The 27,308-nt window shown below is 46.2% G+C and overlaps 1 protein-coding gene across 1 annotated transcript in view; it reads left to right on the top strand.

The window, feature by feature from the left end:
* The first annotated feature begins 263 nt into the window (after positions 1-263).
* The window catches only part of FOXP1 (forkhead box P1), a 111,854-nt gene continuing 84,809 nt past the window's right edge, over positions 264-27,308 (top strand). Inside the window, exon 1 of the mRNA XM_068408490.1 lies at positions 264-377. The gene's annotated coding sequence lies outside the window, so the exon portion shown is untranslated. The remainder of the gene's footprint in view (positions 378-27,308) is intronic.

The raw sequence follows: 27,308 nt of genomic DNA, 5'->3' as shown, positions 1-27,308 counted from the left end.
CCACCCAGGAGCTGAACATCAGCTGCTGCTGGTTTTCTCCATAATCAAAATGGACAATCCAGCGGTGGGATATCACCCCATTGCATGCAGGTGCAGAGTTGTTGGGGTTTTTTTGTGGAAACCACTGCTTTCCTCGGTGAAGGTGCTTCGGGAGTGGGGCGGTACCCCATGACCAAGGGGTGCCTTGACCCTGTGCCGTGTGTGTAGCTCCCTATGCTTTGTCTGCTGTAAACTCAATTTTCAAACCTCTTTCCTTGCAGGCTATTCAGGTGGCACGACAGCTTCTACTGCAACAGCAGCAGCAGCAACAGCAGCAGCAGCAACAAGTTAGTGGATTAAAGTCTCCGAAGAGGAATGACAAACAGCCAGCCCTTCAGGTAAGGGGAACCTGTGTGCCTCCATGAGGGACTGGGGCTTGTAAAAGCTGAATAAATGCGTCTTGCTGGTGAACGGTGGGATTGGGACCTTCAGGAGCTTCCTCCTGGTGAAGTCCACAGAGCAGCTGTGGCTGATGTAAGCGGCGTGAGGACTGGTGCTAGGTGCTCTTGAAAATCCCACCCACGGCGTATTTACAGATCGTGAGCGTGTACTTTTATTAGCATCTGGTAGGGTTGGATCATGACAAAATGGAATCGCTTTTGTTACCGTGTCAGTGTGCATAGGAGATTTGCATTAACATTTCTGTTTGATTGCTGTTTCGTTTGTAGTCTGTGTTCACTCAAACCCTTGATTTGCTGTGTCAAGGATATTGGGAAATAGTAGGATATCATATCATCGGTGTGTTTTTTCCCCTTTTATTGTCTGCTGATTTATGGACATCTTCAGAAATAAAATCTAAATATTATCAGGCTTTGTGCTGTTCTGAATTCAGAAAGCTAAAACCAATACAGCATTCCCAAACAGAAGATGCGTGCACACATATGCGGCTTTGGAGTATATTCTGCGAGTCTTGTGGGATAAATCACGGGTGTTAAAGACAAGAAAGACCTATTAGGTCATGTATCACATTTTCCTTTTTTTTTTCTTCACAATTCTCATGTTAGAAATCCCCAGTGGTAGTGGGACCGCTCTTATTTTCCTTCAGACGGTTTTCCATAACAAAGCACAAGCTCAGGAACTTTCCACTTTAATTCCATCCTCTTGCTCCAAGTAATACTGCTTGTATAAATACTGAGTCAGTCCCTTGCCTTGCCTCGTGTTCACACTCCTCAAACATCTGAGGCACTAACATGTACTTGCCAGTTTTGGCAAATTATATGTATCTGGTTCTTTATATGTTTTGTAAACCGGCACTTCCAGACCCTTGACCACTTTGCTGGTTTGCAGATGGTTATTGCTTTTATTATTCCTCTCTTTGCAATTGCACAGTGTCACTGTACTTTTGATAATAAGTTACTGGATACAGCAGTTCAGCTGTGGTCGCACAAAGCCCTGTAGCTGGGACATTTATCTTATCTCGCTCTTCTATATCTGATGCTTCAGCCTCTGTAGCCCCAAATTCTTTCAGGTTTTTTTTTTTTTTTTGCTTGTTGTCATAGCACGTTGTCAAACTCGTGTCTATTTTGCTCTTTCTAATTTTTTTTTTGGTTTGATATACTATCACCATGAGTTCCCTGACAGCATTGCTGCTTCTCTTGCCTTTTTATATGTGCTTTAGATTATTTTCCTCCAAAAATACAGATCCTAGACTCTTTAAATATGTAGTAGAATACAGAAGGTAAAGCCAACATCACGGAAGACCTTGACAGTAAAGTGAGAGGACCCAGTCCTGCAGTTCTCACCCAAATAAAGCTGACGGGGACTTCAAGGGGAGTTTTGCCTGAATGAGGAATAGCTATTAACTGCAGCCCTTGGCCCAGCGTGGACAACTTCTAGCCTTCGTGTAGTGATTTCATCTTCAAAGCATTTTGCAAATACTAATCTCCAAAACATCCCCAGAAGGAAAGTCTGATAAGTAAGTAGCATTATCCCAGTTCTGGACTGGGAAACTGAGGGAAGCAGGTTAAGTGACTTGCTTAGGATCACAGAGGGAATTGGTTTTAGAGGTAGGATTAAGATTCATGAGTTCCTGGCTCCCGCCCCCGTGCTCAGGCTGCTGGACACCACCTCACACTTTATAGCCGAGCTATTATTCTTTTGGAAAGTATGAAGCATTTTGTCATTGGGCAAATATACGTTTTATTGGCAGCATAGAGCGCCATAATCCAAAGCGTTACATTAATGCTTTCAAAAATATTTTATTTGGTAAATCTGTAGCTGATCCATGTGCCTTTTAATAGACTCTTCCACTGGGGACGTTTTTAATGAGAGATTGTGCTGGCTAGGTCCAGTGTCAGGTACTAAAAGAAGTGCTTTGTTGTGCAGATGTCTTAAGAATAGCTCCAGAGGATGAAATATGACTGTGTTGACCTTTCAGCTGTGAGCTTATTTGTCAGGATTCAAATAAGTTGAAAGGATCAAACCAAACAGTTTCCGTAGTCAGACTGGGAATTGTGTTGCAGAGGTCAACAGTGAAGGCCACATCGCGGATTCCATAACATAGCCAATTGTTGGTACGTATTAAAGTACTGGAGCAGCTCCTGCAGTCAGAGACACAATTAAAATTCTAATTTATTAATGTATACAGAGAGCTGGCCCAGCCTGTCACTCACTGATTCAAATGACTGCCCAGTCTTTCCCCTCCCCCCGCCCCCCCTCACTCCTGGTGCTTTTGCGGTCTTAAATGTACTGGAAGTCCTCTTGAATGTAACAGACCTCGAGTGCATCCCTGCCATGAAAATCTGTTGCTGAAAGGAAATGGTGGCTCTGAGGGTAGAGTTGTTGAGTAAAGCTGCACCCACGCAAGCACCCACACCCCCTGAAGTCGGATGGCGCCGCACTGACGAGGCAATACCCATTGCTGATAGTACGTAGAATAAATGTCGAGGGTGGTGGAGATGCGCCGCTTTTTCACAAGTTTGCTTAAATGATGAACCGAGTCGTCTTTGCACTTAGTTTATAAATACAGATGTCTCATTGGATAGCCACAGCAGTTAGCAGTTACCTGTTTTTTTTCTGACAAACAGACTTTGTGTATAACGAGAATACCGTAGGCATTGCCTGTCGCTGCTGTGCTTGGCGAGGGCACTGCCGAGACGCTCCTGAACGTGAGTGCTGGGGAGCTGTGTTTGCGTGAAGGGCAGGGGAAGGGATGCTGTTCGCCTGGGGTGCCTGGTCTCCTAATAAGATGCTCTGTGGCCCTGCTCGCCCCAGGAGGGGAGGCTGCTGCGGTCCCACGCGGGGCTGGAAGGGCTCCCTCGGTCTCAGGCTCAGCCTGTTGATGCTGGATGGCTTTGTCACGTGAACCCCACCGCCACAGACGGGTGCGGAAAATTAATCTAGTGTACGCTGTGTAGCTAATCTGTTATCGCCTCGTGGATAATTTCCTATATTCCTTCTTTATTCACTGATCAAATAGCCACAGTACTTAAATATATCCCGGCATCCCATGGCTGCACTGGGGCATGGTGCCTTCAATGAGTTTACATGACAGTGGGCTCCAGTGATGTCCTTGGAGTCTCTTGACCTTGATAACTCTACCTGGAGACTTGCTTTTAGCAAATTTTGAGATATTTAGTGTATAAGAACTTGGACACAGGAGTGGAGATATGCTCTGCTGATAGCTGAATAAAAAAAATAAATCTCCAAATACACGATGACTCACATTTTGAGCCTGTCTCACACTGCCGTGCTTTAGATTTGGCAGTGACCTCTGGTTTCGCAGCCTGATGACACAAACAAAAGAAAATTGAAAGTTCAGGAATGGATTTAGTAACCAGCAGTTGGGAAAAGAACATAAAAAATATCAGCCCCGCAAAAATTACTGGAAGCGAAAAAAAGACTAAAGCATGTTTGATGATATATTTGCCATAGACATTGGATTCCTTGAGTCTGTGAAACAAATAATTTAACAGGCCAGGTATGCTTAGGATTTAGAAAATGTGCACATTTTTCCTGGCCAAGATAAATATATCTTTGTATTAATAGATGTATTGATTAAAATTTGCAGCTTTAATTGCTGATGCTCTTAACGATTATTCATTTTGGTTCTTCAAGCATTTTAGTTGCTGGCAAGAGCACACAGATTGGAAACAAATCAAGAGACACATTTTCTCCCAAGAAAGTAAAAGTGCATGTGTGTTTTGGCAATACTAAAAATACAGTGTTTTTTTAAAGACGTAAATGTTGTGTGTTGCATTGAGCTGAAAGTTGGATACTGGACTGAAAACAGATTTAGGATGTCCAAGTCAGTATCTTGCAATTGAAACCCATCACTTGACTTTTTTATGTGATTAAATTAGATCTTTTGTACGATAGTTAACCTGCGTGTGTTTGGAGAGAAGAAATAATAAAATTACTAAGATGGAAACTTTTGGGTTTGGTTGACAAAACAGAAAATAAATCTTCTCTTTAAGTCACGGCCAAGAAAAGAATTTGGGTTTGGTTTAGATTTTCGGGGTGAGACTAGGGGAAGCTGAGAGGACAGAACTGTCCTCGCCTTTGCATACCGCTGCTTTTTAGAGCAGCCTTTTGGCTGGGCTTTTGTAGAATTTAATTTGCATGCTATATTATCTTAATATTTCTTTCCAGTATCTTGAGAAATAGAAGAGGGCAAGAGGGAAGAATCACTGTAGCTTGATGTTGGGGGCAATTATTATTGTTTTTTATGAAATTTGGAATCGTTCACTCAACAACGTAATAAACACTGAAAGGTGGAGGGAAGGGTGTTCTCTGTTTCGCTTGGAGCACACAAGTACCAGGTTACGTAGCCTCGGGTTTTACACACAGTGTATCTTTTTTACATAGTAGTAAATGTAACAACTGGTAGAGAAATTATGTCTGGGCAGATAATTTGGGAGGCGAAATAAATTTGCAAGTGTAGTTATTCTATTTGTATGAGTATCTTCTCTGTTTCACTCTTAAACATGGGAGTTGATCTGAATTTGGCCTCAGCAAACTCATGGGAGTTTTGCCACCAAATCTAGTTGGGTTGAGGTTTCACTTCTGAAGAGTTTAAATAGTTCACCTATGAAAATTTCACTTGAATCTTTCATTTTTTTTTTTGTTTTTTGACCCTGGAAATAAAGCAAAGTTGGGTTTTGCTGGTTTCTACCACAGGACCCATAGCTCACTCTGTTTTTTATCCCTAAGCCCAATTATAAGTATTAGTCAGTTCTTGGCATATGCCTGTGAAGTGCAAATATCAGCCACCCCACAAACAGAACAAAATCTGAGTCAGGTCCTCAAAGTTACATGATCAGCTTGAAAATTATGATACTAAGGGTTTTTTTCAGTAAAACCTGTGGGCCTTTTTTTGCTGCCCTTTTATATATATTTTTAAAGCCTTTAGTATTCAGTTTTTCCAGTTTTTCAGACTGAGCAGAAAGGTGATAAACGGAGTTGTTTTTCTTGAAAGAAGTCTATGAGTGTCCTGTAATTACACGATTCCAAAGAAACGTGGCTTCTAGGAAAATACCGATGTATTGGGAGAGCTGGCGGTGGGAGGTACTGTCAGCAAATACGGTTCTTCTCATTTTCTAGCCATGTAAACCCCAGCAGAGAGATATCAAGTGACTCGCCCAAGGTCAGAGAGCTGCAGATCTCTTCTCCCAGGCAACTAGCGATAGGACAAGAGGACACAGCCTCAGGCTTCACCAGGGGAGGTTCAGGTTGGACATTAGGAAGCATTTCTTCTCAGCAAGGGTCATTAGACATGGGAAGGGGCTGCCCAGGGAGGTGGTGGAGTCACCATCTCTGGAGGTGTTTAAGAAAAGACTGGACATGGCACTTAGTGCCATGGTCTAGTTGACATGGTGGTGTGAGGGCAATGGTTGGACTCGATGATCCCAGAGGTCTCTTCCAACCTGGTTGATTCTGTGATTCTGTGATCTTCAGTGGCATTCAGGTGTGTGGCTCCCGCCCAGGTATTTGGGAGTTTGGCATCTGCATGTTATAAATAAGTCGGGGCTGTGGGGCAAAAGTGCAAGTAGAAGCCAGGATCCCTCATTTCCAGCCCTGTGTCCTGTTAGAGCACCCCGAGTATAATTTTCTAGCAGGTTTTTGGCTTAGACATTAAACATTTAGAGTAGTGGGTTTTTTTTAAAAAATGTGATTTCTGGCCAGGTTGGGAGCGGGGCCATGGGGCTGGCTGTGTCCAGCCATGTGTTACCCACCTCGGGGAAGGGGAAAACAAATGAAACCTTCCTGACTGGTCAGAAACGTGTAAATTGCTGACAAAATGACACATGTAATTAAGAGTGCTCCTGCCATTTTACCTTGTGGTTTACACCTACAGTGTTGAAAAAAGAGAGTGACTCCCACCTCGCTAATTACCATTATCACTGAAATGGTAGGGTTTGAGTCATTAGTTCCATGTGCATTTAATTAGAGGAAGGCTGAAATTGGATTTAACTTATTACTTTTTCATGGATCACTTTCTTGTCATCACTTCAAATTGGATTGCAGCCCCAGGTAACTAATTATGAGCGCCACAGGATCAAGAGTGAAAAAAAGGTAATTAGGAATAACACTGTTGGACCCTTGCTGGTAGTCCACTTGTGCTTGGGAAGAAATGAGAACGGTGTTTTGTAGTATTACAGATTAGGGAGTTAAAGGTATGCGCTGCTGCTAGGAATCATGGGAGACTGCCCCCTCCGACAGCGGGTTATATGATGTACAGCTGGGTTGAAGATGTTATAGCGACATGGTTCCACAATCAGCTCCTTAATACTGAGATTAAACTTGTAAAAGCAACAGATCGGTGGTAGGTATGAGGCGTCTCAACGGCCGGGTAGTCAGGGGTCCGTACGGCCGTGATTACACCGGCGCTGTCGAGGCACTCCCGGGCCACGGTACGGAGCGGTTTAAGTACAGCGAGCTAGATTTGATAACGAATTAATGAACATATTAATGATCCGAAAAGATCTTTCCTATCCGACAGGAAGATATATCAATCAGGAGAACAACGGTGAGGTTGATGATGTGTACGTCAGGAATTCAGCTTGCGTTGCTGCTGTGATAAAATCAGGATGTTGCTTCTCTTTTGTTTGCTGGAGAGGTTTCTTTTTGGTTTGCTTTTTGTGGGGAAGGCTTGCTGGGTTGGGTTGTCCCTTTTTTTTTTCCTTTTTTTTTTTTTTTTTGATCTTGTAGATATGATTGCCAAGTTCTGCTTTCTTCAGAAAATACTTTAAAACAAATTGTTTTATTTCCATGTGCAGAACAGAGTTCAGAACTGCAAGTAATCAATTTTATTGATAGAGTCTGGAAAAAAAATGTTGATGAGAGTTCAAGGATGTGAAAAGACTGAAATTTCAAAGTGCCCAACACTGAGTGTAGGAAAAATTCAGGAGTAGTTTCATTAATCAAAGAAATCTATTGTGTAGGGATCTCTAAGAGGAGAGTCTGCCCTAGGACCTAAGGATATTACAAGGAGGTTGCGGCAACTGATATTTGCCTTTAGAAGAGGAAAAGTTCCTTAATTTCTCATGGTAGTGAATCACAGTTCAAAGGCTAGCACAATTTCCTTAACTTGTTTAAAATGGCTTTTAATGCTCTGTTAATGTAGGCAAATATTTGTGACTCAGTGTTGGGTAAGCGATGCTCGCTCATTATTTCCTGATGCAAGCAGAGTGTAGGAAATGATGTGAACACCATGCAGAGATGCTAAAGAGACTTAAGAGTAACAAAATTCAGTTACGGAAATTAAGTCTTTCTCATTTGCTTGACATTACAAAATAAATCTAGAGATTAAAAGGTATTACCTTTAATACAGAAAAAAAGAGAATCTCCTTTAATACATCTCAAATTGATTTACAATTTTTATACATAATATTCATCTGTGGTTGAAAAGGGGGCAACCTAAGGTCAAGTGATGCAGTGTTTCCATTTTTCCATATGAGTCTTACTGTGTGTGATAAAAGCAAACTCCTTTATTTTGTCAGTCTGCAGGAATTTCTGATGAAGTGCAGGGGTCACTTTGCTGTCAATTGGAGTAGGCAGCATTTTTGAACTACTGTTTTTCCCCCTCCCTCCTACACGCCGTGGCCCTTCTCCGACACACGCGTGCACACACACACTTACGAGCGCTGCGATCTGCAACTTATTAGTGCGCGGCGTTGGAGCCCGTCCAGTGGTTAGAAAATTTCCTGAAGCCTGGAATAACAGCAGTGGGTGCAAGTGCCATCGAACAGAAGTGACAATGAGGGGCAGTCCGGCCCGCCTGGCGAAACGCCCGGGCTGGAAAACCAGCTGAGATCGTCAAACGCGGGAAGATTGACGCGGTGCATCTGGGAAACGCTCAGAAAGTTGGGTTCTTGAAAAAATTACCTTCTGTGATCGTAAGACATCATCTGTTTTCCTACAGAGATTGTTTATAACAGGGTTTTCAAGCACTTGTCAAATAACCAGGAGTGAAGGAAACAGGCTAAAAAATCTCTTACCGTTCAGATGAGTCCTGGTGTAGTTGGAAAAAAACAAACTCTCGTCAGAGAGATCCGCGGCTTCCCAAGTCAGAGGGTGCCTGGGAGAAGGAGAAAAGGAAACGATTAGTCAAAAGTGACAGGGCGAGTACTCGCGGAGCGCGGGCTGCGGGTCGGGGAAGGTGGGACGCCGGGGCGACAATGTCGTTGCGGGAGTCGCGAGGTGAAGTCATACCTAGTAACTGTTTTCTGTGTTGCTTAGCTTTTGTTACTTAGCTGTGATATCATGGGCAAAATATTATAAACATATCGTGGCTATAGCTTGCTTGTGTAACAAAAGATCAGGAACTTTTATTAAGTTTGTTTTCCTTGTCATATTGTAAAAATTTATTATGTGTACTGTGTATATTAGAAACAGATTTGGGTAATTCTGCCTAAATGAAGTCATCCCAGCTATTTCCAGACTGTCTGTTTTTGGTTGTGAATAATTTTCATACATCAGATGGTTGTCATATTTAGTAGCTCTCTACATTTTAAATAGGACGTATCCCATTTTGAACTTCCACGGACTTTAGCTGCCTCTTATTTTTAAGGCTGTTTTGTTGCAGGAGTATTTTAAAGCGCTGCCTAGGGCGGAGCGGGACGGGTGCTGGAGGAGTCCCTCGCCGTTCTGCGTCGAAAGACACGTTTTTAACAACTGCAGTAGTGCTCGTGGCTTTCGGCAGCACGCGCTGGGGAAGCGCCTGCCAGATACCTATTTCAGCTTGTCCCTTTGTGTTCACACTTCGCAACAAATATGTTAAAAAACACACTAACGAAAAAGTACTATCAAAAATCTCCTCCGATAAAAGAAATCTCTTCTCTCGGAAGAATCCATGCTTTTTTTTTTCTTTTAGCAAAAGTGTGAAAGAAGTTAATGTTTAAATGTTTAATGTTTAAATTTAAATCATATACACATCTACATAGCAGCTGAGTTACTGTGACTTTTTATCTTTTTTTAATCCTCAAGGCAAAGTTTCTTTAGTTAGTGTGGGGAAACTGGTGTTCCTTGTGCACCGACCGAGAGGAGTATGCACTGGAGGGATCTGCAGCCATGATCACAGAGCCAAATTTTGCCCTAAAACCGTCAACTCTGCCAGAAATACTTGAGTTAAGCAATTTGTTTAAAAAGAAAGAGGGGAAAAAAAAACAGGAGAGAAAGAGAGAAGGCATTTTAATCCAGCTTGCTTGAGCGGAGGAGAGCAGCTGTTTGCCTCATGTCTTTAAATCTCTAGAGCTAATATTGAAGTTTCAGGGCAACAAGTGCAACATAACAGAATAAGGAGAAACTAAACGCAGGGCAACAATTGGAAATGCCGCTTGGATGTGGCTCCAGAGCTTGACAGTTTTACAGCTGTGTCGTCAGGTTGGCAAAATATTTTGCGGTGTGTGCAAAGGAAAGGCTGTTGTGTTGCCGAAATGTTTTTATTTTCCTGATAAGTGTAATCTGCCTTTTATAAATTACTAATCTATTAAAGGTGTAACATTAATGGTGCATAATCTCAAGTCATTGAAAGCCTAGAAAATTAAAGTAGACTGAAGGCACAAGAAAGAAATGTACCTTGTGTCAGGATGAAGTTCGATGAAGCATGGAGAAGATGGAAGAGATTATTAAATAAACTTTGAGGGGAGATGGAAAAGGCACTGAAATCTCTCATTTTGAAAGGAATTAGTTTACTTGATTATATGCAACTGTATCACACTCAGGAAAGTATAAGACAAATGAAAGCAAAACAAAATTTAATTGAGCTATTATTTTGCAGACTTTGGCTCCGTTTCAGACAGCCTAATCAAATTGCGCTTTGCTCAAATAACTGGTGTTAAATGCAGTCTACCAACAGATGTTTAAACAGAGACTAATTGGAAAATCTACATCCTGGGTTTAGCGTGTCTAGCTGGAAAAGTTTTGAAATTGTATTTTGAACTGAGGTGGGAAGATGACGGGAGGAGCTCAGGTAGTGATGGGTGTCAGAGAGCAGCGCCCATGCTGGGGCCACCAAGGACGATGATGCCATCCCTTGGTACTGTTTGCCCCTCAGAAAATTGTCCTCCATCGTGGTACGTCGTGGGAGCCGTGCTGCAGCTCCACAGCTCATGCCATGTGCCAGCACGCATCGAGTACGTAACGTGGTGGAGGACCCTGATGGAGCGCTTTCCAAGTGGTACGTGTGGTTATCAGATCTCAACGCCTTCTTGCCAGGTCTGTCGCTGTGGCATGCATTTTGAAGTGGTACGGCTTCAAATAATATTTTGCCATGTTTTAAGCTATTAACCTGTGTGGCACATCTCAATTTCGAGCCTTTTACGACATATCTGTGCAGCCACGTGACGGGTTGCAGCACTGTGTTAAATATCTCCAGCCAGATTTGTCCTGGGTTTAAGGGACTGCGATCCAGGGAGTATGCTGGAGTCGAGGGATCCCAGACAGGTTTAGTTTCCTACCTCTGATTTCTCTTTCACGTCAGTTTCACACCAAAGTCACTCCAGTGGTACCAACGTGATGAGTTCCAGTTTGCACAATGGCAGCGATCACACCCACTGTGATTTCTTGGTAGGATGTTTGGATTTGTGCACTTTGCTCCTCGTCAAAACTTTGGGCCGAAGAGTTATTCATGGTTTGTGTCCTGGGCCTTGAGCAGGGTTGGTTTGTGTTATCGCAGTCTACAACTACCTGAAGAGAGGTTGTAGCGGGGTGGGAGTCGGCCTCTTCTCCCAGGCAGCTAGTGATAGGACAAGAGGACACAGCCTCAAGCTTTGCCAGGGGAGGTTCAGGTTGGACATTAGGAAGCATTTCTTCTCAGAAAGGGTCATTAGACATTGGAAGGGGCTGCCCAGGGAGGTGGTGGAGTCACCATCTCTGGAGGTGTTTAAGAAAAGACTGGACATGGCACTCAGTGCCCTGGTCTAGTTGACGGGGTGGTGTCAGGGCAATGGTCTCTTCCAACCTGATTGTTTCTGTGATTCTGTGTTGTGCAGGTGTGGTACGCATTTGCTGTGGAAAATTTCTATCCCAAGGACTTAATGTGCGAGTGAATGGTATTTTGTGCATTCAACTTTTGGAAGAAATGGTTTTTTATCTATACAGTCATGAAGCAAAAGGCAAAAATCAGAAACACTTGTGAAAATTCTTTCATCTTTCCTTGGGGAAAAAAAATTAAAAATTGATAGAAGTGTTTTGGCTAACTCTTAATAGCTTTGGATAAACATCCGAAGCAAACCTGTTGGGAGATGCTAACCGCCAGCCTAACCTGTTGGTTCATACCCACAGTGCAAATTTAGTAGTTTGTAGTTTTAATCTTGTTGGCTTTACTTGCAAGAATAGATGCATAACGACCTGTTTGTTGATGTTCTGTCCTTGTTGTCAGATTATTAATTGATAAAGCTCCCAGCTCCATCCCAACGTGAGCCGTGTTCAGGCCAAAGTGGCAGCCTGTTGCCCGAAGCTGGGTTGTAACCCACGCCTCCATTTCACGTGGTCTCCTTCATGGGATGGTGGAGTCACCATCTCTGGATGTGTTTAAGAAAAGACTGGACATGACACTTAGTGCCATGGTCTAGTTGACATGGTGGTGTAAGGGCAACGGTTGGACTCGATGATCCCAGAGGTCTCTTTCAACCTGGTTGATTCTGTGATTCTGTGATACTCTGGGATAAGAGTGAGATGCAACTTGGTGAGTGATCTCTGAAGTGTATTTGTGAGGCCCGTCTGGCTCTCGCAAAGGTCTGTCCACTGTGGTCTCAGGGCAGTGGCTCCTCACGTTAGTGCTGGTGTTGTACAGGTTTAATAGCCAGTACGTGATGGGGAGCAGCCAATCTGAGTGTAAAAAAATAATAATGCACATTATATATGTATTTTTCCAAATTTACCAATTGGAACCCTACAAAAGACAGATTATATTTTATGACTTGTAAACAGCAGGGCAGATATTTCAGGAGAACTGCAGACAGCTGTAATTTTGTGAATGTGCACAAATTACTTGGAAAACAAATATTCCTCTGCCTACACAGCTGTATTCACAACCGTGGACCAGAATGCCTTTTGCATGATGCTCACGCCTGGTTCTGTGGAATATAATAATGCTCAAATGAAGAAAATGTGATTTAAAAGCAAAGTCAAAATTAATACTCGCTGTGAAAACCTGTATTACTGGCTGAGGTGTTGGCACGGGAATGGATAAACCACTCAGGAAAAATGAGAGCTAACCAAAGCGCGCATTTATTCTCAGATCAAGAGCTGAATGCTCAAACTTTTGTAGTAGAGATGAATGCGCCTGTATCTTCCAGAGCTGCTAGATGCTGTCTGTGCCATCCTACGGGGTGAAGGTTAAATTGGATTTGGTGGTTCAAGAGGTCGTCACCCGTGGGGAGAAGGGGTGCGGGAAGGCGCAGGGGCTCCCCTGGCTCCGCGGGGGCTGGGGGTTGGCATCTTGCCCGGCCCTTTTCCTCCCCATATCTGCACCCAGGTGGGTTTGCAGAACACAACTGAGCTGTCGTTCGTGTCTTTTAATTGCGCGTTGGCAGTTCCTTCTGTTTGTCCTTTTACTGTGTGATAAGGAGTTTATACAGGAAGGTATGAATAACAAGGGAGAAGGGAAGAAAATCTCCGAAAGTAAAAACGAGGCCGAGCAAGAAGGAGTACAGCACACGTTGGCAGGAGCCAAAGGCCTTGCATTGATTTTACTTTTAACTTTTGTGTTTATTCGAAGGCCGTGGATACAGGTTGACTTCCTTTGCTCAATATTTATTGCTACGTTACTTGTCTTAAACTGGAACAATGAGCACTTTGTTGATTGGGTTAAGAGATTGTCCCATTTTATTCGGTCTCCTGCATCTCTCTCTGTATCTGCAGGTTTTCAGCAGTTTATTTTAATTTCAAATTTCTAACCTTCTGTCGTGAATCACTGCTGTGCCACTGGCAGCAACACTTGAGGGACTATTGTTCGTCTTTTCAAAGTGGTGGGAGCGCCCAGCGGTGCCATCAGCTTCTCTGAAACCTGACCTTCCTTGATGATATTACACCTTGCAGATTCGGAGCAGGGTAAACATTTTAAAGGAGAGGGGAAATATCAGATAGGTTACTTTTCATCAGAAAAGGTTGTAGAAAGATTCTGCGCAAGAATTAAAAATAGAAGGGGAAAAGCCATCATGGCAATAGTTACTTTTCTGTTTGACAGCCATCAAAGATGCTGCCCAAAGCAATTAATAGGAGAGTGAATGCCTCCTCGCTGTTACCCACACTGACCCTCGAGCAGAAAATCACTGAAGTCACAGTGTGGTGGGTGATTACTGTACTGATTTTTCCCTAATTTAGTGATGGTGATGATTTCGGTGCTATTAGGAATGGGCCCAAAGACCATCCTGGCCAGGATCGCAGGCTGCAGTATTGGAAAGTGCCCCCAAAGTATTGGGGATTTCTCTCAAGAATAGGAGCATTAATATAACACAGAACATAGTTAAGATATTTTTAACTCACATTGTACACAACTGGCACTACAAGGGAAGATATGTTTATGACTTCCATCGCTGTTATTTTTTACTTGGGCTTGTTGCTTGGAAAGTGTGCTCATTTTGAGTCCTTCCCTCAGCTGTGTCTACCCAGAAGAAAAACAAACCCGTTTCTTCTGGGAGAGCCTGGCAGTGGACACATCAGAGAGGCAGGGCCAGCTGCAAAATTGTGGTGGTGTTTTGTTGCTAATTCTGCAGGACTGAGCGGAGGGGACCACCCTGTCTTAAAAAAAAAAAAAAAAAAAAAGGAAAGAAAAACAAAACAGAAATTAAAAAACACTTTCAGTTTGTAACTTTGATTTTGCTGGGAAAAAAGCAAACTTAAAAAAAAAAAAAAGCAGCAAACAGCCTTATTGCTTGCACAGGATGCTATAATAATTACTGGGGCAGGTTTTCCATTCCTGGTTGCTTTTGCCTCACACCTGTAGGAGGCCCGTTCTTTTGCTTCTGTGCTTTGCCACCAAAGTACTTTCATTTGAAAACACGAGGAAATTCAATTTCCTAACAGGCCTCTCAAGTGAGGGCAGTTACGGCAATAGAAGAGTTGCAAATGGCTCGTGTGTGAACAGTTTAGGATGGAGCAATTCGTCCGGGGCCATGCTGAGGTGCGGGAGAGGGAAGATAATTGTAAATGTTCTTGTGGGGATCTGATTGACAGCTTATTGTCTGCAGGCAGTTGAGTAAAGAATAGGAAATGAGTTAAGTGTAGGGGCTCTGGCAGGCTGCAGGCTCTCCTGATGGCAGCTGCTGCACTGAGCAGAGCACCCGGGGCTCCCAGACCAGCCGTGGCACCCCCCTTGCCGAGGCACCCCCAAAGGGACACCCCTAAGTTGGCTCAACACGTGTGTGAGATGGGGCTGTGTCTCGTTTGCTGCTGCTTGGTCATCTGGGGTGCCCAGGGTGGCCTCAGCCCCCATGGTCGGTGGGTTGGGGTGACCCTGGTTTGTGCGTCACTGCGATGCATATCCGATGTGGGGGGACAGCAGGAACATCCCACAGGGCTGGTGGGTGCCCATGGTCCATAAACAGAGCAAGAGAAGGAAACCCCTTCTCCCCTGACTCAATAGATTTGTTAGCGCGAGGTCTCTTTGGTAGTTTTACAGTATCATGAGGTCTGGGGCCCGTTACGTGTGTTTTAAAGTTTTCATTATCCCACCTTTTTCTCTGGAGCGTTGACATGCTCTCGGGTCCAAGTGCCCATGAGAAGCCCGCGATAAACAGTTAAATGGCACAGAACTGCATGTGCTGAAGATAGAAATATTAAAAACAAATATTCTTCTCCCAAAATCTCACCGTCTATATTTTTTTTACCTCTTTGCCTATGTGCATTTAAAAAAAAAGGAAAAAAATCCCAGCGTTGCATTGTTAGTGCAGGCTTCTGAGCCAGATTGTACTACAGAGCACACTGATGTGTCTTCCCCTGAGGTATGGAAAGATCTATGTGTGCTAAGCAGGTGTTTTCGTTTGTTTAATTGGAGCAGAGTTTAGCACAATATTACAGATAAATGAATTACACATGTTCAGTAATTCATAGAAAGTGATCGTTGTTTTGCTTAGGCACTTGTCTTCGCATCCAGGATCGCAGCGATAGCGTGCTGGCAAACGCGGACACCGGCCTCGAGAAACCACGAGCGGTGTGTGCGTGAGCAGAGCCTGCTGTCTGGTTGCTACAACAGCAATAACTTTTTCCTCTTTGTTTAAATCGTAACATTTTAAATTCAAAGAGTATCCTGTTTTGACAAGCTACAAAACCACAGGTCTGAAAAAGAGACGCAGGAGGCCCGTGTCGATAGTCGGCGGCACCTCTGGGCAGGAAGCTTTGGGGTGACGCGGGCTGGCGGTGACGGCACCGGGGATGGAGAGACCCGGGAACCACCCGGAGGGCTCCGGGGCTTCTCCGGCGTGCCGCACCCAGAGCAGCCGGCTGCATGCATGTTGCTTGGCAAGACAGCGACTGGTTTGCTTCTACCAGTGGTTTTTATTTATTATTAGTCACTTTTTCCATGTCTTTTTTTTTTTTTTACTGGGCACAAGCTGCCCCCCCTGCCCCGCAGAGGTGCTGGGGAGCACGAGTGCCTCCAGCCCCCCGTCACCGCTGACAGGTCTCCCAGCAGTGGGACAGGACCCTGGGATCCCAGCACAGTCTCCACAGCAGGAGCAGCGGGCGATCCAGGGGAGGTTCAGGTTAGACATTAGGAAGCATTTCTTCTCAGAAAGGGTCATTAGACATTGGAAGGGGCTGCCCAGGGAGGTGGTGGAGTCACCATCTCTGGAGGTGTTTAAGAAAAGACTGGACATGGCACTTAGTGCCATGGTCTAGTTGACAGGGTGGTGTGAGGGCAATGGTTGGACTCGATGATCCCAGAGGGCTCTTCCAACCTGAGAGCCCACGGGGCAGCTCAGAGGTGCTGCCTTTCAAAGGACAAGCAAAACCGGTCGCTTCTTACAGCTTCCCTCCTGCTTTTGAGTAGTCCCAGCCCTTGGCCAGCTTCCAAATGGATAATTACATTCAACTTACCCAAATTTCCTCTGCAGATTCAATTGTAAACTATTTTCTCGCTCTCTCCTGCCGGTGTTGTATATAACTGTGCTGCGCAGCATTAAACAACTGTCACACGCAGCTCCAGAGCCTGTTGAGTTTGAGGCACAGAAAGTAAAAGGTTGTATAAGAACTTGCGCTGAACTTCAGAGAAAGTATTGTTGGTGCCTTTTCAGTTCATGAAGTACTTTGGAGCAAGCTTTGGGATCAAAGGTGTGGTTGGTGCCTAAGTCACTGTTGTTAGCAGACGGTGCCAGCACTTGAGGCTGATTGTGAAGAGTGACTTATTCAGGGATGTCCTCTCTCATGGATGTCCTCGGCTTCAAGTCTTCTGCTAATTGAAATTAAGGCTGTTTAGCTGCATTCCTCGTTCATCTAGGAACTTGTTAATGCATCACCTGTAGAACTACTGTGTGTGTTCCTTCCCTCCCACCAGCAACGGCTTCCCACCAGCCTCCTGCCACATCGCTCCTCTCCAGGGGCTACAACAGAAGGGTTTTGTATAGCAAGAGCTGCGCTGATAGAAAAAAACAGCAGCCCTTACCCACGGGGGTACCCACGTAAAGCTGTTCCTGGCAAAGCCTGCATCCTAGGATGTGATCCAGGCAGCGGGTCTCGGCGCGGCAGCGTGGCTTTCTGAAGGAAGCCAACGGCACGTGGGGAAGTGGTGTGTGATCTGGGAAGTGCTCCTGCATCCTCCAGGTTAAATGGAGCCACCACAGTAAATCACAGTCGAAAGTGAGTTGGAAGCTTTTAAAGCTGTTACTTGTTTGAGGCTTTTCCTGCTGCACGTGTCGGTATGGGATTGTTCTGTGGGAGGCTCCTGGGAATTAATGTGTGTCCAAACCCGGCAGCGATCTCGGAAGGTTTGTGGCCGTGTAATCTATAAACTTTTAATTATATAAAGAGCTGAGTAAATAGCTTGAAATCTCTTTAAACTCTTTGTTCACTAATGTATATTAAAAAGTGCCCATCCCACATGCACACACATGCGCACCCACCCTTTTCCTTCCTTCCTTCCTTGTTTTACACCCACTTCCAGCAAGGCTTTGGCTCGTGGCATCCTTCCTTGTGCCAGGGGCCGTGGCCAGAACTCCCCGTGGGGCTGGCCTGGCTGGGGGCTTGGTTGGACCTCCGAGCCCCTCTGCTCTGCTGTCCTCCTGGCGTGTGTCTGGTGTCAGAGGATGGTGCAGAAGCTGTTGCCTGTGTCTGGGTTTCCCACTTGTCGTGCAGCCCGTTTGGGAGGCTGATTCTGCAGCTTCAAACGCTTTAATGAGATGTAAATTGTTTGTGATGCTGCCTTATTAAATGTATTGTAATTTTAAAATCATTTCCTTGTTAATTGTATTTAAATAGCTGCCACTTAGACAAGCAGAAAGTTTCCAGAAAGATAAATTGTTTTCTCTTCTTGCTACGTTTGAAAGTGGCCCCGGTGACCTCTCTGGGCTGCTTTGGTACGGCACTTTCTGAATGGAATTGTGCCCTGGCCGCTGTCGCCTCCTGGTCCTCACCTTCTTCCCCAAAGGAGAGATACTCACCCTGTTAGAAACCGCAGTCCCTTAAGGTAATGCAGCGAAGTGGCTCGGGAGGTTTAGAGTGCAGACAGCCTTCTTTCCCCTCTGCCAGCCAAGGCGGATCAGCCTAGGCCAGATTTTAGGCCGTGGGCAATGCGGATGCTGCCGCCCCCGTGCAGATGGGGTTTGAAAGGATCCTGAAGATTTGGGGCATGCTTACATCTTTGGGCCCTTTGAAATTCCCAGCCTGTTTTTATGTGGCTGTATGTCTGCTGGGCCGCCGAGGTGAGGCCGCCCGTCCTCAGCACCTTCAGGGCTCTGTCTTCTGCACGTTGAAATAAATGGCAAAGCTGCTCTTGGCTCGGGCTGAGCAATGTGAGGTCCCTGTGGACCTCAGTCCAGCTCAGTTTAGGGCTGATTTTGATCCTACAGCGTTGCTAGCTTTGGCATGGAGCAAGCTTACACGGTGTCGTTTGTATTTGAAATATGGTCGTGGAAAATGAAAAATAATATTTCCATATCAGTTTGTTCATTCTTCCATGGGTTGGAGGGCCCCACCCTGCCAGCGCTCCCAGCTCTTCTTTTCCAGCTCATCCATTTTCAGCGCCGGACCCTCAGGTCTCTTCTGCCTTGTTTTTCCAGTGACATTTCATATTCCCTTTGTTTTCTGTTCGCATCTTTGTTGTGCGGCAGGATCAGTTATAATAGTTAATAATTAGCAGTTCAATAGCACTCTTCACCTTCAAAGCAATTTTAGGCGTTAAATCACTGCAGCTCTGCTGGCAATATTACAGTATTGACTTGTTACTTCACCAGTGTCACAGAGGCAGCAAAAGCTGCATTTTTATGGCGGCCAAATGGGGTCATTTTTTTTAGAGTAGAAAAATTGGCAAAAAATAAAATTTTCTCCTAGGCTGACACTTCGTTTGCCAAATTTCAGCATCGAGCCAATTTTTAAAGCTGAGTAATAAACACCTGAAAAGTTCTGGTTTATAATGGCAGTGCTGAAAAGCCATTAAACGGACGGCTCCGCTATAACACAAGAAAACCCTCTTAAACTGTCGAAAAACCCTGTAAAAGCTGGACGGAGGCTTAGCGAATGCCAGCTTCGCCTCCGAGCCTGGAGCTGAGGGATGCAAAGTGAACCTGCGGGGACTGGAAGGGTAGATCGTTAGGGGTGTCCCTTCTCTGTGATGGGGAGGTGGTCCTTTCCCAGGCGTGTGGTGGAGCAAGGTGAGCATCCTCTCCCAGGTGAGCATCTCTCCAGGTCTCTCCAGCCATTGGGGAGAGGGAAGGTGAGGAGGAGCGATGGGAGAGGGAAGGTGAGGAGGAGCGATGTGGAGAGCGAAGGTGAGAAGAAGCGATAGGGATGGAGCTTCGGGGGGGCAGAGAGCAGAATTCGTGGCAAAGCGAGCAGGGAAGGCCTGGAGCAAAGGAGGAATCGAGAGCTGCCAGGCGGCAGAGAGGGTTTGGAAGGAAATGGCATGGGGACGGTGGGAAGGAGCAGCATGTGGGGACACGGGGCCGGGAGCCTGTGCAGCAGCAAGCACGGTACTGGGGGGCACATGCACGGTCCACAGGGACCTGGAGGGAGATGTGACCAGCAAGGTGGCAAGAAGCGCTGAAGAAGCCCTGCTTGACTTGTTCTCTCCTGGGCTCGAAGGGTGTATTTCTGCACAGATTTTCAAGGAATTGAGGGCAGCTCCGCTTCCTCTACCCGCAGCCTGTGGCTTGCTGGCACACGTGGATGCAAGTGCCGCATCCCAGACGAGCATCGTCCGTGCAGATGGCCCAGAGCAAGGCATCAAAACCCCCCTCCCTAAGGCAGCACCGCAGCCCGTGGCCAGCTCAGACCCTCTCCCCTTGCCAGCACGGGGTCTGCCGGCGGCCAGTGCCGCTGGGAAGCCGAGCTGTAAGAGCAGAGTAGTAAAATAGCAAATTGACCAGTAAAAGAAATCAGTAAATGAAAGGAACAGCTATTAATGTGCCAAGCCAAGATGTGTAATTATACCCTAGGACTTTTCCAAACTAATACATGTTAAAGGTGTAAACCTATTAAAGGAGAGATTTTTCTGTACAGGGAAGTTATGTAGATAGAAGGATTTACACTGTATTTTATTCTTGTATTATAAGGTATAAGGAACATTTGAGCAAATCCAGTCATTCCTATTATTACAATATCATACGTTTTTCATACCGTTTTATGCGGTTCTTCAAAAACTTTGGCACTAATTCTCTTTATATTGTTAGGAATTTTCTTTTAAAAACAGAATTCTTTTTCTCAAATGGTTAATTAGATTTTGAACTTCAAATACAGTACTTATTTTTTTTTTTTTCCTCCCAAGAATAGGGGTGTTAGATCCATTGTGCTGGCCAAATTACAGTTTGGATAGTTACATTCTCTCTGCTTAATCACCCTGCAATTCCATTCGAGTGAAGAAGGATTTGGTGCCTCAGGTGTCCTGAATTCCTCCAGAGCTCTGTATGGCGAAGTTGCAGCCACCGTCCATCCCAGAAGTGGCTGCATTTAATGGCAGAGAATTGTCGTCTCCTTCCAGAGCATAAATAAGTTTTACTCACAGAGACGGTTTTTTGTCATATTCCTGTTACACATTGCAGCGAGTTTCTGCTTTTCCAGCCGAGGCAGCCCTGCCCCAAGTCTTGATGCACATCTGAGGGATTTCTCTTGCAGTGAGAAGACAAATTTGTGGTAAGGGGCCCCAGACAAATTCCTTTATTTGCATATTCACCCTTTGCCATGATGGGTGCAGCAGAGGATGGGGCCCGGCTGCCCCACTGCATCCCCTCCTGGCTCGGAGACCTGCTGCCTCTCAGCATCACCTTTTTTCTTGTGGCTCAGGGGAGAGAAAAGGATTGGGATAAGCAGCAGCCGAATTTGGATAGGAAACATCCATGGGTCTTAACCCTTGGTTGCAGACAGGAGCCCCCTTTGCCTGGGGAAGGGAGGCGGGAGGGGAGGACCCTGTCCTGGAGTTCAGTTCAAGCCCCATTTATTTGGGAAGAAGTGATGGATCGCGGCATTGTGCTGTGAAGGGCCGGAGTGGAAGTACAAAGGAAAACCCCAAAGCGCACAGCGAGCCCTGCTTAGTGCCGCACAAAGGACTCTGAGCCGGTCGGATGACCCCGAGGGATCCGAGAGCAAAGTCCTGTAGTTGGGGTGTTTGCTTAGCCTGTACGGCTGGCTGTCTCTCGTCCATGTGAAACCAGACGTGCACCATCGAAATGACTGACATGGCCAAAGGCCAGGGGGTGGCTGTGCCAAAGCTGGGCTGTCTCCTGCCCTGCAGCGTGCCACCGGCTCCCTCCCGTCCCCCATCCTGCCAGGCTGAGTGAGGGGATGCTACTGAGACAGCGAGGAAGAGGAGGAGCAGAAGCACCCGATGTGCGTCACAGGGCGGTGGTCGTGAGGAGGCATCCCTTGCCATGCCCTGCTTCCAAAATCGCTTTTTATCCGTATACAGGGGAACCCTGTGTTAACCTGTAGTAGCTCCTCCTGGTAGTTAGCGCTGCCTTGCAGCAAGCATACCTTGCAAGTCCAGTACGGCAACCAGAGGTCATCTCGGAGGGCTGCTCTGTGCCCTGCCTGCAGTAAGTCTTCTTGTCTTTAGCGGTGTTTGCCAGCTTTGCAGATCGCACTGTTCTGCTGCTCTTTGGCGTTTTGGAGGCGCATTTGGTTCCTGGCGCCGTGGTGCCACCCCTTTGCTCTAGCAGCAGCAGAGAGATCCCAGCGCTGCTTTCAAACTCCATCCCCACGTAGCATCAGCAGCGCTGCAGCTTTGCTGTGCGCTCCTGTCTAACCACGAGGGCTGTTGTCTAAACACTTCTTTAGGAAATAATTCGAGTTGTTTTGTTGCGTGTGCAAACTTAACTGTTTTCCTCCTTAAAGAAAAGATGAGCAAAAGCTCTTCCTGTGGCTGCCGCCTTTAACAAAATTAAAAGTAGCTTTTGAATGTTGGAGGAAAATTTGAAACTATGAGCCAGCTAAATATACTGTATCATGAAACCTTGGGGACCACTGAAAGGAGAACAGTGGCCCGTTACTGCTAAGAAGGTGTTTTATTGAAAATACACCGACGTGTGTTCCCAGCAGAGTAAGAAAGGGCGAGATGCCCAGCGGCGATACAGGTTGTTCTCACAGATGAACCACAATCTATAGCTGGGCACTCCTGGGCTGCGTGTGGAACGCGCCGATAGGTGTTTTACATAAAGGGGCTCGTATTTAATCCGATTAATTTTAATTTAAATCTGTAGCGATATATGTGTGCACGTAAGGGTGTGTGTCTGTAAGGTGGTGTGGAAGCAGACGTGGTTTATTTTAGAAGGGGGTTCTTTGTGGTGAGGCGAAGCGTTGAGTCTCCTGGTGCCAGGAGCAGGTTGCCAGGAGAGGGCAGTGTGTCTGACGCGAGGTTTCCCACCGGCTGTACCCGCACCAGCCCCACACCCGGGTGATCCCCCTCCAAACGCCGGGCCGGGGGCACCGGGGCTGCTCCAGCCCCACCTGCCTGTCTATGATCCGTCTGGGGTGGCCAGGAGTTCACTGGTTAATACTTACCGGGCAAACCCGTGTTTGATTGACGTTTGTTTTGTTGATGTTTCGTTCTGTGGGTTTTTTTCTTACCATGGCAACTTTAACATCATGACAAAACACCTACTTTTCCTCTCAGAGCCATCGCTGTTGTCAGGCCCCGTAGGTTATTTTGGTAGACAGGGGTTGTTCTTTTCAAGTGGAGGTGTTGCCATCTCCTACCAGATACCACCTCCAGCCTTTCCTGTCCTAAGAAGGTTTTCTCTGTGTGAACGCTGTGTTTCAACTCATGGCAAAAAAAAAAAAATGGAGTTTTAATGGAAACTGCGGCATTTCCTCTACTGTACGTGACATAAATGCTATCTCACATAATTAAGGCGAGTAAGCGAGAACAGTTAGTGGTGATTACCTTTCAATATATTGTGTACTTTGGGGCAGAAAAATAAATTATGAATAATGCCCGAGCATACTTGGAACAGTTTGCACACTGTGCTGTGAGTGATGCAGACCTGCTGGTAGAAGAGTGCGCTAATAAATTTTACTTTGTGGCGGAAACAAGAGATTACAGTTTATTAGGAAAGGAGATGGCAATTTATTAAGATCAATCAAATACGAATGCAGAGCCAAAATGTTGCCATTTTTGTTTATTTATTTACCTGGAAGCGTGGGGGGTACAATTATATAAAATCTGTTGTTTACCTGCGATGTTTGATTCATTATTAATACTTTTATGTTTAGAGGGAACCATAATTTTGCTGAAATGTCTTCCATAACTCCTGCACAATCATATTCATAACTCACCTGAATGTTGACACATCCTGCTGTGTATATATAAATTAACTAGTAACACTGGCATTATAAAATGATGCATTAAATGAAGATGTGAATGGTAATTTAAAACATGCCATGAAGTGAAATTTAAACCATTGTACAACACTGAGGGGATTTAAAGAGCCTTTTTCATGCAGAATTTGCAGGGGCAATAAGGAAAATGACAGTTTCACATCAAAAAAAAAAAAAAAAAAAAGAGCAGCGACAGGGACACAAGCGCCCCTGAAATGTTAATTGCTTTGGTGTTCTGTTTTGCTGGAGACACCATCAGCCTAGAAATCACTTTTCTGCCTGAAGATATTTTACCATGAGGGCATTAGCTGAGATTATTAAAAATTACCAAAGAAAAATGTTTACTTTGTCCTTTTTCTCAGCACTCTGTGGGTAATAAGTTTCACTGTTTCCTGTTTAGTCAGTTGTTTTCCCCAGTTGTTTTTGTAGGTCTTTCAAACAGCAACAAGGGAAAATGAAGCATTCTCAAAACAGGAAAATGTGATTTAACCCCACAAAAATGGGCCTGGGGATCCAGGAGTGGGAATAGTATCCGAGACGGTTTTTTCCCTCAGGACTGCAAAGAGCAGCTTGCCTTTAAACCGGCCCGTGTGCCGAGCAGCCCAATCTGGCACTCGCCTTTGCCAGGTTTGGAGTTGGCTGGGGCAGGCTCCTCCGTGCCACAGCAGCACCGGCACCGAAGTTCACCTGAATTACTCACAAATTTGTACTCGGGGAGAGGGGTGCGGGATTTGGCCCACCATCTGCTGCCAGAGAGCAAAGTGGGACCTGTTTGATGCGTGCCCAGGGGAGCATCCCCAGGACAAGAACAGATGAACTGCTGTCTCAGGTAGAAGTTACCTCTTATTGGGACTAGACATAAAATTTCCTGGTTTGGGGCAGGTGACCTCTGGTTGGAGGAGGTTGCACTATGAGGGTGTGTTGTCTTTTCTTTCTTTCTCCCTTGGCCTGCAGGCAGCTGGGGCTTTTCGATAGGCAAGTCCATGGCTTCTGCATGGATAGGTACCTGCAGATGTCTGTGAATAAAGTGTACACGTAAAATAATGGCATAAAACCCCACATTTATTCCACTGTATTCATCATAATTCATATTCTGTTCCTCTGACTAGGACCTTAGAACCTAGTATCCATGCTATGCTCCAGTGATTATTTTTTTTAACCTAGGTGTTGATACCACCACCTAGTATGAATCAGATCTCTTGAGCACATGGTGCCAAATAGCCACCTAGTCTGCCACGCTCATTCACAGTTATTTTTAATTTGTTACTTTGTATGTTCTGTTTTGAACATCCCTGGCTGATTGCCTTGGTCTGTGATGACTCTCCGTAGTTGAATGGAATTAAAGTGGGAGTTTATGGTTCTTCTTGGTCTTTTAAAATATTTTGCTGGCTTAGAAATGCATTATGTTTCATGGTGACCTTACTTAAGAAGTGCTACCATCTCCGTTACTAAGGGAATAGGCTGAAGTTTTAAGCCCACAGCAGACATTGGCTGAGCTTGCACGTATGAAGCTTTTATATGAAAGGGTATAAAATGCTTTAAAAATAAGTCTTGCAGGTTCTGTGGCCAACACTCAGTGCTTAGCCAGCACCTTTCATTTTCAAAGTGTTTTGCAAATATTAGTCTACAGAAGCTTCTGAAATGAGTCGTAGTATCCCCGTTTTGCAGATGAGGAGACAGAGATGTTGAGGCTGTTGACTGCCTTTGAAGTGGTGGGTGTGCAGGCAACTCCAGAGCCGGGCCAGAAATTTGCAAACTAAGCTCTCAGAGAGAGAGACATCCTGAATGTGATAGCCATTAAAAAAAAAAAACAACAAAAAACAACAACAAAAAAACAAAAAAAAAAAAAAAAAAAAACAAAAAAAAAAAAAAAAAAAAACCAAAAAAAACCAAACAAACCAAAACCCAATAAAAGTGTCTAGTGTCTTGCCCAAGGCTGGGGAGAATTGTCTGTCGTTGAGCTGTGTGTACCTGGATATGGCCATATTATAAAATAAGAATTGAAGATGTGACTTAATAGGATTGGGGTGGGGGGGAGAAGTTTGTGCTGATGAAGACGAGATAGATGGGAAGATTTCCAGAGTGGGGTCTGTGGAGCATCCCGTGACTGGTCTGCAGACACTGCCCAGGTGTGCGGCCCCCTCCGTGTTTCAGCGGCAGAGTTAGTACGGGTGGGTTAAATGCACAGAGCTGCTTCCTACCAATGCTGCTTCGCCATCGGTGCAGCCGGGGATGCTGCTACGGTGATGCTCTTTGCAAATGCAGCGGGGAGGAGGAAGTGGTCCGCGAGAGAAACTGTTGAGAAGTTCAAGTCTGTGTGTTCTGTAATATATTCCCCAAAGCAGTCCGAGTTCCTCGAGATTTCTTTGGAGTCCAGGACAGGAAGGATTCTCTTAAGCGCAGGCAATAATTACTACTAGCTCATTGCATGCCTTACCAGTTTATGTGATTGTTGAGCGTCCAGTGTGTTGCAGTGTGTGCGTATTTATTTGCTTGACTTTGCGTACGTGTCGGACTCACAAATACCGGCCGTTCCCGTGCCCTTTCTGTGCTGACCTGCCCGGTGCGTGTGTGCCCCTTTAAGAGGCAGGCGCTCTCTGATTCATGTAGGCTGTTTCTGGCAGATTTAGGGTCTTGCAAAAGATGCCCTTAGTCCCTTATTAAATATTCATAAGAGGGTGGGGTCACATTTTTGTGACCTGAAAAAAATCCCATTAATAAATTTGTTATCTGACACGAAAACACTTTAGGGTGGAAAGCAATCCGTATCACATCCCATTTAACATCAGATCACAAGTTGTCAGTAAATTGGGTCCTTTGTCTTTGCTTCTTGTGAGGTTCTTGAGCAGCAGAAGTGATGGGGCCATTGTCTGCTCCTGAGAGAGTGCGGGGCTGCCTGGGAACCGTGTCAGGGCGGCTGCCGTCCTTCCAGTTACTTGCACTTGAAGTAGCTACGTGCATCGATTTGGCCTTCAGAAACGATGTGAAAATGTAAATAAATAATATTTAAACAGCGGGGGAGGTTTTTACCAAGTATTACTGCCGGAGATGAGGTGGGTAGTAGCTTTTTGGGCAAGAGAAAACAGGTTAGGGGGATAGTGGCAGTGCCCGGGTTGGAGAGCACACTGCCAGGGTTGTGTGCGTGAAGTCCGGGGCCACGAGAAGTGTTTTCTCTGAGCTCGCCTGCGTGAGGGTTTGCGGAAGGTGGTTCGGAGCGAGGTGAAGCCGGTAACCCCGCCGTTCCCCCCAAACACAGCGTTTCTCTTCCCCGGAGCTCGGGGCTCGGCTGCCTGGCGGACGGGTGGCCGTGGCTGCCGGCGGCGGGGCCCTGCCCGGGGCTGGGGTGCGCATCCCCCCGCGCTGTGCGTGACCGGCCCCTCTGCTGCGGGAGGGGGCGCGGGGCGTCCCGCCCGCAGGCCGGACTGGGGCGAACCCCCGTGAGGGGCTTTTTGTGCCTCGTTTTCTTCTTATTCTTTTCCGAGATAGGCGAGCGCAGAGTAAAAGCCACTTTTCACGGGAGAGGAGAAAGTTGCTGTGGCAGGAGGGAGCGGTTCCCCGTCCGCGCTGTGCGCCGCTCCCGCCGCCCCGTGCCCGCAGCGGCTGCCGGGCGCTGGCACTGCCCCCCCCAGCCCCGCTGCTGGCACCCCGCAACACACATTGATTGCGGGAGGGGGGGGCGGTGGTTCAGAGGGCGCGGGGGCAGCGCGGTGCCCGCCGCGGGAGGAGGCGGCGGAGGGCCGGGCCCGCGGGGCGCCCCGTTCCGGGGCGGGGTGTGCGCGGCGGCGCAGGGCGGGGCGGGGCCGCGCGGGTGGCGGCGCGCGGCGGCAGCAGCCCCGCGAGCAGCGCGCCCCGGCACTCCGCCCGCA

The sequence above is a fragment of the Nyctibius grandis genome, chromosome 10 (genome assembly GCF_013368605.1).
Source record: "Nyctibius grandis isolate bNycGra1 chromosome 10, bNycGra1.pri, whole genome shotgun sequence".
In the NCBI taxonomy this organism is placed as follows: Eukaryota; Metazoa; Chordata; class Aves; order Nyctibiiformes; family Nyctibiidae; genus Nyctibius; species Nyctibius grandis.
This window is presented reverse-complemented; position numbering and strand designations above follow the sequence as displayed.